Source organism: Triticum urartu, chromosome 5A (assembly GCF_056163025.1).
Source record: "Triticum urartu cultivar PI428250 chromosome 5A, HENAU_Tu73, whole genome shotgun sequence".
NCBI lineage: Eukaryota > Viridiplantae > Streptophyta > Magnoliopsida > Poales > Poaceae > Triticum > Triticum urartu.
Window position 1 is genome coordinate 13,576,757 of NC_141877.1, and position 6,883 is coordinate 13,583,639.

The 6,883-nt window shown below is 48.2% G+C and overlaps 1 pseudogene; it reads right to left on the reverse strand.

Annotated features, from left to right (window-relative positions):
- Positions 1–6,372, reverse strand: part of LOC147967485 (uncharacterized) — a 68,688-nt pseudogene extending 62,316 nt beyond the window's left edge.
- Positions 6,373–6,883: the final 511 nt, after the last annotated feature.

The following is a 6,883-nucleotide window of genomic DNA, read 5'->3' on the forward strand; positions in this document are numbered from 1 at the left end:
TTGAGCATTCATTGTCATATTGCTTTGCATGATCGTAAGATAGCTAGCATGATGTTTTCATGGCTTGTCCGTTTTTTGATGTCATTGCTACGCTAGATCATTGCACATCCCGGTACACCACCGGAGGCATTCATATAGAGTCATATCTTTGTTCTAGATATCGAGTTGTAAGTAAATAAAAGTGTGATGATCATCATTATTTGAGCATTGTCCCAGTGAGGAAATGATGATGGAGACTATGATTCCCCCACAAATCGTGATGAGAATCCGGACTTTAAAAATAAATAAAAGAGGCCAAAGAAGCCCAAATAAAAAAAGAGGCCAAAGAAGCCCACCAAAAAAATAAAAATAAAAATAATAAATGAGAGAAAAAGAGAGAAGGGGCAATGTTACTATCCTTTTACAACACTTGTGCTTCAAAGTAGCACCATGTTCTTCATATAGAGAGTCTCTTGAGTTATCACTTTCATATACTAGTGGGAATTTTCATTATAGAACTTTCTTGTATATTCCGATGATGGGCTTCCTCAAACACCCGAGGTCTTCATGAGCAAGCAAGCTGGATGCACACCCACTTAGTTTCAGTTTGAGCTTTCATACACTTATAGCTCTTAGTGCATCCGTTGCATGGCAATCCCTACTCACTCACATTGATATCTATTGATGGGCATCTCCATAGCCCGTTGATACGCCTAGTTGATGTGAGACTATCTTCTCCTTTTTGTCTTCTCCACAACCACCATTCTATTCCACCTATAGTGCTATGTACATGTCTCACACTCATGTATTGCGTGAAAGTTGAAAAGGTTTGAGAACGTCAAAAGTATGAAACAATTGCTTGGCTTGTCATCGGGGTTGTGCATGATGTGAATATTTTGTGTGGTGAAGATGGAGCATAGCCAGACTATATGATTTTGTAGGGATAACTTTCTTTGGCCATGTTACTTTGAAAAGACATGATTGCTTTATTAGTAGGCTTGAAGTATTATTGTTTTTATGTCAAATGATGGACTATTGCTTTGAATAACTCGTATCTTAATATTCATTCCATGATTATATATGTGATCAAGAATATGCTAGGTAGCATTCCACATCAAAAATTATCTTTTTTGTCATTTACCTACTCGAGGACGAGCAGGAATTAAGCTTGGGGATGCTGGTACATCTCCGTCGTATCTATAATTTTTGATTGTTCCATGCCAATATTCTACAACTTTCATATACTTTTGGCAACTTTTTATACTATTTTTGGGACTAACATATTGATCCAGTGCCCTGTGCCAGTTCCTGTTTGTTGCATGTTTTTTGTTTCGCAGAATATCCATATCCAACGGAGTCCAAACGGGATAAAAACGGACGGAGGTTTTTTTGGAATATATGTGATTTTTGGGAAGTGAAATCAACGCGAGACGATGCTCGAGGGGCCCACGAGGCAGGGGGGCGCGCCCCTTACCCTCGTGGCCACCCCGTAAGGCGGTTGACGCCCTTGTTTCTCCGCAAGAAAGCTAATATCTGGATAGAGATCGTGTTAAAATTTCAGCCCAATCAGAGTTACAGATCTCTGGGAATATAAGAAATAGTGAAAGGGTAGAATCTGAGAACGCAGAAACAGAGAGAGACAGATAGACATATCCAATCTCGGAGGGGCTCTCGCCCCTCCCATGCCATGGAGGCCAAGGACCCACTACTAGGAAAAGGCCTACTAGTGGTGCACCTGTTTTGCCTACTAATGGCGCACTACAGGTGCGCCACTAGTATCACGCCATTAGTATTTTTTACTAATGGCGCACTAGTGGTGCGCCATTAGTAACTGGTATACTAATGGCGCACCATGCAGTGCGCCATTAGTATAGCCCACGGTGCGCCATTAGTATGCCTCCCAGGGGGCCATATTTACCCATGTGCTTTGGCATACTAATGGCGCACTGGTGGATGATGTGCCATTAGTGCGCTCTGGCTTACTAATGGTGCACTATGTGGTGGTGCGCCACTAGTATGAATATTAGGGATTTTTTTATTTTCTGATATTTTCACAGGCTACAAAATATATTATTGGACAGAATATAGCTAGCACCACACAGCAACAGCAGATTCATCGAATACAATAGAAGATTAGTCTCCGAATACAATTCATCATATTAGTCTCGGAATTTAAAATACCGAACAAAGTTAGAACATGACAAGTCTCGAAACCGCGAGTAGCGAGTTTGTCTTCACATTACAAGTCGATATCGATCATCTAAACTACCGTCACATAGAAGAGAGCTGTGGTCATCACGATGAGCATAATCGCGATGAAACTGGTCTTCATCCGGTTCCTCCAACGCTCCCTCCTCTCTCCCGCTAGATAGCGCGCGTATCTAACTTCCGCCTCCGCCTTAGTGGTGTACCCTTTGTAACTATTACCGCTGAAACGGTGAACCTGTCTCCGACACTCCTCCTAGACGACGTAGACTCCGAGAACCTTACCCTTGTACACGACATACGACGGCATCTCTATGCACTAGCCAAACAAAACGTTAGTAACAATTCAGAGACAATACATAAGCAATATATAAGTATGCAACAAAAGGATCGAAAGAGAAAAGCAACACATCAATAGCACGATTTATGGTCCTACTAATAAATAGCATCGATTACATATAAGTTGAACAACTGTCCAAACCAAAGAGACATACAAGTTCATTAAAGTTTAATTACAACATGAGCCAATCGATGTTTCAGAACTACACATAGCATCACTACTTTCGAGTCGACTCAGGGACCGGAGCATGGATGAAGCCGCCGTCTCTCGTGATGGTCATGAAATCGCGGGCGTTGTCAGCCTGCATTTGTAGCGTTGTGTCTATCTCACTGTTGGACGGTTGATATCTGATGTAGAACTGCCCCGAGGTACGAAGGACATCTTGATGGATAATTTCCACAAACTCCGACTGGATGCGAAAGAATTCTTGTCTGATGTCCGCGTCTAGGATTGCCGACAATCTTGCGGCCCAATCTTTGAGATTATTTGGTAGTAGAAGGTGATTATGGTCCCGTATGATCGCCCACATGTGATGGAGGGCGTAGTAGGCATCCTTATGACCGCCAGGCGGCTGCTTGACGCAGGGGAACATCATAGTGTGGGCGAACACGTGCTTGCCGTACCTACGAACTGGCCTGGTGAAGGTGCCTCCAGATCTGGCGTAGCCAGGGAGAACATCAACAAGAACTTTCTTGATATTTGTGTAGTCTTTCTTCGACTGACGGTCCGAGTCGAAATACGTGGCCATGGAATATTTCGGGCTTAAGAGGATGAGTGTGCAATGTGTGTCCCTGCATAAAACACGGAATGTTAGAAAAAAAAGAATGATCGAAATCTAAGAAATCATATGTTACGGGGTGGTGAGGGGATGACTTACTCGGGAAAGTAAGGCACGAGGAAGTTATCCTTATCTGGGTTTGCCAGAATGACGCCTTCGAGGTAAGAACTCGCGACCTGCCGGTCCCCAGCGCTGCCCAAGATCTTGGCACGCATGTAGAAGGGGTCGACTATCACGATGTCCGGGGTCTTGTCTCTAATGATCCGCATCTCCATACTCAGCGAAAATAGCCGAACGAAGGTGTAGTGCAGCGGATGAAGGTCAAACATAGCGAAGATGTCATCAAACCGCAGGACGATCGTACCCCCGATGGCGTTATCCACAAAGCCCTTGCCCTCTAGCACCTTGGCCACGAAAACCGGGTATGCCACATCATTCTCGGAGAGACGCCGCTTCTCCAAAGAAAGAACACTGTCATGCAGACTCCGCATAGCACCGGTTGCAGCATTGAGCAGATTAGTCGGTAGCATCGGCCTACCCGCCACATGCACCCTCCTAGAGATATCCTTAGGTGAAGGTGGACCGTCTTGAGCACGGATCGTTCTCGGTGCCGGCTGGTTGGCACCCTTGTTACTCTTTGTTTTCCGTCCCTTCTTATTCTGCTGTAATGGGATCAAGTTCTGCTCACAGACCGCCTTCTTGAGTGTGTTGGGGCTGATAATAGTTGGCACCTCTCTGAGGCTCGGTGAAGGCGGCAGCTGGAGGCGTCTCCTGAGAACTGAACGCTAGACGACGCGTGTTGCAATTTGGTTTCTCCGTGGTACCAGCATGATCGCGGTCGTCTTTTTTAGGGTTGGGTTCTTGAGAATGAGGCCGAAGAATTCATCACCGTACCCATGTTCGGCAAAGTACTTATCGATGTTGGTAAATGTACCATCATCGTTGTCGTCGTCGTCTGGATCCTGTGCCATATGCATGTTCGGATCCTGTGCCATAGCGATGTCCGGCAGCGTTGCGGCGGTCTTGCCATGGCTTGGCGCCTGCACGACTGGCGGTGTTGTCTTTGGGGTGGTGTCCCCCGCCCCCAAATGAATCTGGCTCTTCGGCAAAAGCAGGGGCCAGCTTAGGCAGGCGCTGAGGGTCATCACATCATCTTCGTCGGCCCCGGCGGGTCGAATTGGAGGTAACAACTCGTCGCAGCCTGGCAACACCCGAACCAGTTGAACCCTATACACGGTGGGTGGCATCGGATTACCGTGGAACACGGGGTTGCCCGGTTGAACGATGCTACCCTTGGCGACATCGACCAACTCGTCGTTCACGAAGTGCAGGAGAGTGCACGGAACGTCGGCGGCGCCCTGCGAAAACATGTAGGGCGTCAGGGATGCCCAGTCAAAGACAAGGAGATGAAGTCCTCGGCTGAGAGGCTTAATTAGTTACCATAATGATGGCATCGAGCTCGGCTAATGTCGAGGCACCGCCAACGACGGGCGTGGAACTGACGAAGGGGCTGCTTGCTGCCGAGGTGTCGGCTGACGTACACCCAGGTGCATTAAGCTCCAATGCTCGTGCCGGCGTCGGAGACACCAATACCGCCTCCTCCGGAGACACCAATGGCGCCGCCTGCGCGTTCTGCGAGTTGCTGGCAGTGAAGCTGGGAATCGGGGGCGGCCCCTGTTGGCCGCCCGCAATCCACGTCGTCAGCCCATGAATCAAGGTAGGCATAATGTTGATGAGCGTCGCTCCCAGTTGTTGTTGCACTTGCTCTTGGATAGTCTCCGGAATCCGCGCCACTTGTGCCTTGAGTTCTTGAACCTCGCGCGACTGGCTTTCCGAGCTGGTCTTTCTCTCCTTTCGCCCACCAGCGTTATAGTAGGATGACCATTTTGTGCACAAGCCTTTGCCGGCCACACGACCAGCTGACGACGGCTTACTGAGCTTATCCTTGTTTTTCATTCCGTTCAACGCCCTATTTAGAGTGCTGTCCCAAGGGGTGCTCTGAGACGACCCCGCGCTACTGCTTTCAGTCTCCTGCGGAAGGAATGTGAACCATTTAGAAATTTGGCTTCATTAATTAGAATGCAACCATATGGAGCTAATTACGCGGGGGTGTATTCCTTACCAGAACAAGCTCAAGCTCCCTGGTCTTCGGATCCGTGGTAAGCTCCTTTGTTACCGGGTCCTCCTTGTACCGGGCCCTGACATAGTTCCTGGTCTGCTTGTCACGGTATTTCTCGAAGCGGGGCGGTAGGCCTTGCTCGGCACGCTGCGCGTCCTCCTTGTCCCATATAGGCTCCGCCACTCTGTAACCGCCGGGACCGAGTTTGTGTTCCCCTAAGTTCAACTCCCGCATTTCTTTCCCCCACTGACTGGATTCGGAGGTTGCGCTACTCTCGCACTTGATCTTGAACTTCTTGTAGTCATCTTCGCTGATCGAAGGATTTTTTGCCTTGATCTTCTCATAACTATCACCTTTCTCAATCATTGTCTTCACCGCGCTTCTCCAAGTAGATAGGGCTGTGCTCATCCTTGTGAGGGCGACACTGTTCACATTATTCCCTGAGAGGCGTGTGTTTTCAAATTCAGCAGGGAACTTGTATCGTTCGTGTAGCTTCGTGAAGAGGAGGGTGCGCAAATTCCCTTGGTCCTTATGCCTTAGGTTCTCGGTGTTGATCGAGACGGTGCTCCGGAGAATGCACCCGAGCTGAAGCGAGTACCCCTTGATTGTTTCTTTGGGCGCCGTTGGATGCCCGTCGGAGTTCACTTCAGTAAATTCCTCCTTGACGGTGCGGAGCACGTTCGGGCGCCGGTCCTTCCGTTGCCTCTTCGGTTGGCTGCCATCTGTGCGTGCGCTGCCATCATCAGTGGTGGCATCCTCGGCGGCACCATCAGTGGTGGCATCCTCGGCGGCACCATCAGTGGTGTCATCCCCGACGCCACTAGGGGTTGTGTAGTTAGGATCGGTGTCTTCCGCAGTGTCCTCATAGCGGTGAGGTTCTTCCTACATCTCCTGGGATAGCTCCCAGAATTGCTTGCCGCCCAAACCGCCGGCCTCATCGTTGTGGGCCATGTTTCGCTCTAAATAGGAAACAGTTGGTTATTGTCAAGGAACAAGATCATGGTCTCATCATTTAGGTTTTGTCGACACCGAGGCATCCTAAAAGCTAAGCTTTTATCATTTAGGGTTTGTCGACGCCGAGGCACCCTAAAAGCCTAAGCTTTCATCATTTAGGTTTTTATCGACACCGAGGCACCCTAAAAGCCAAGGTTTTATAATTTAGGGTTTGTCGATGCTGAGGCCCATGCATAACACAAGAGGCAGTTGATCCTACTTAATTAAGTACTAAGATACCCTGGCCCATGCATTAGTACCAAGTACCCCATATCTCCGATTTTTAGCAAAGTCATGCTAAAATTCACGGAAAATTTCAGCATGACCTTTGCTGAAAATAGGACATATGGAGTACCCGAATTTGCCAGAACGGAAGTTAATCGACATTCCGGCAAACTCAAGGGCCTCTCGGGGTACCTGCAAAATCATCACGACACGATGGTTGGAGACAAAACCCAGCAAACTAGCA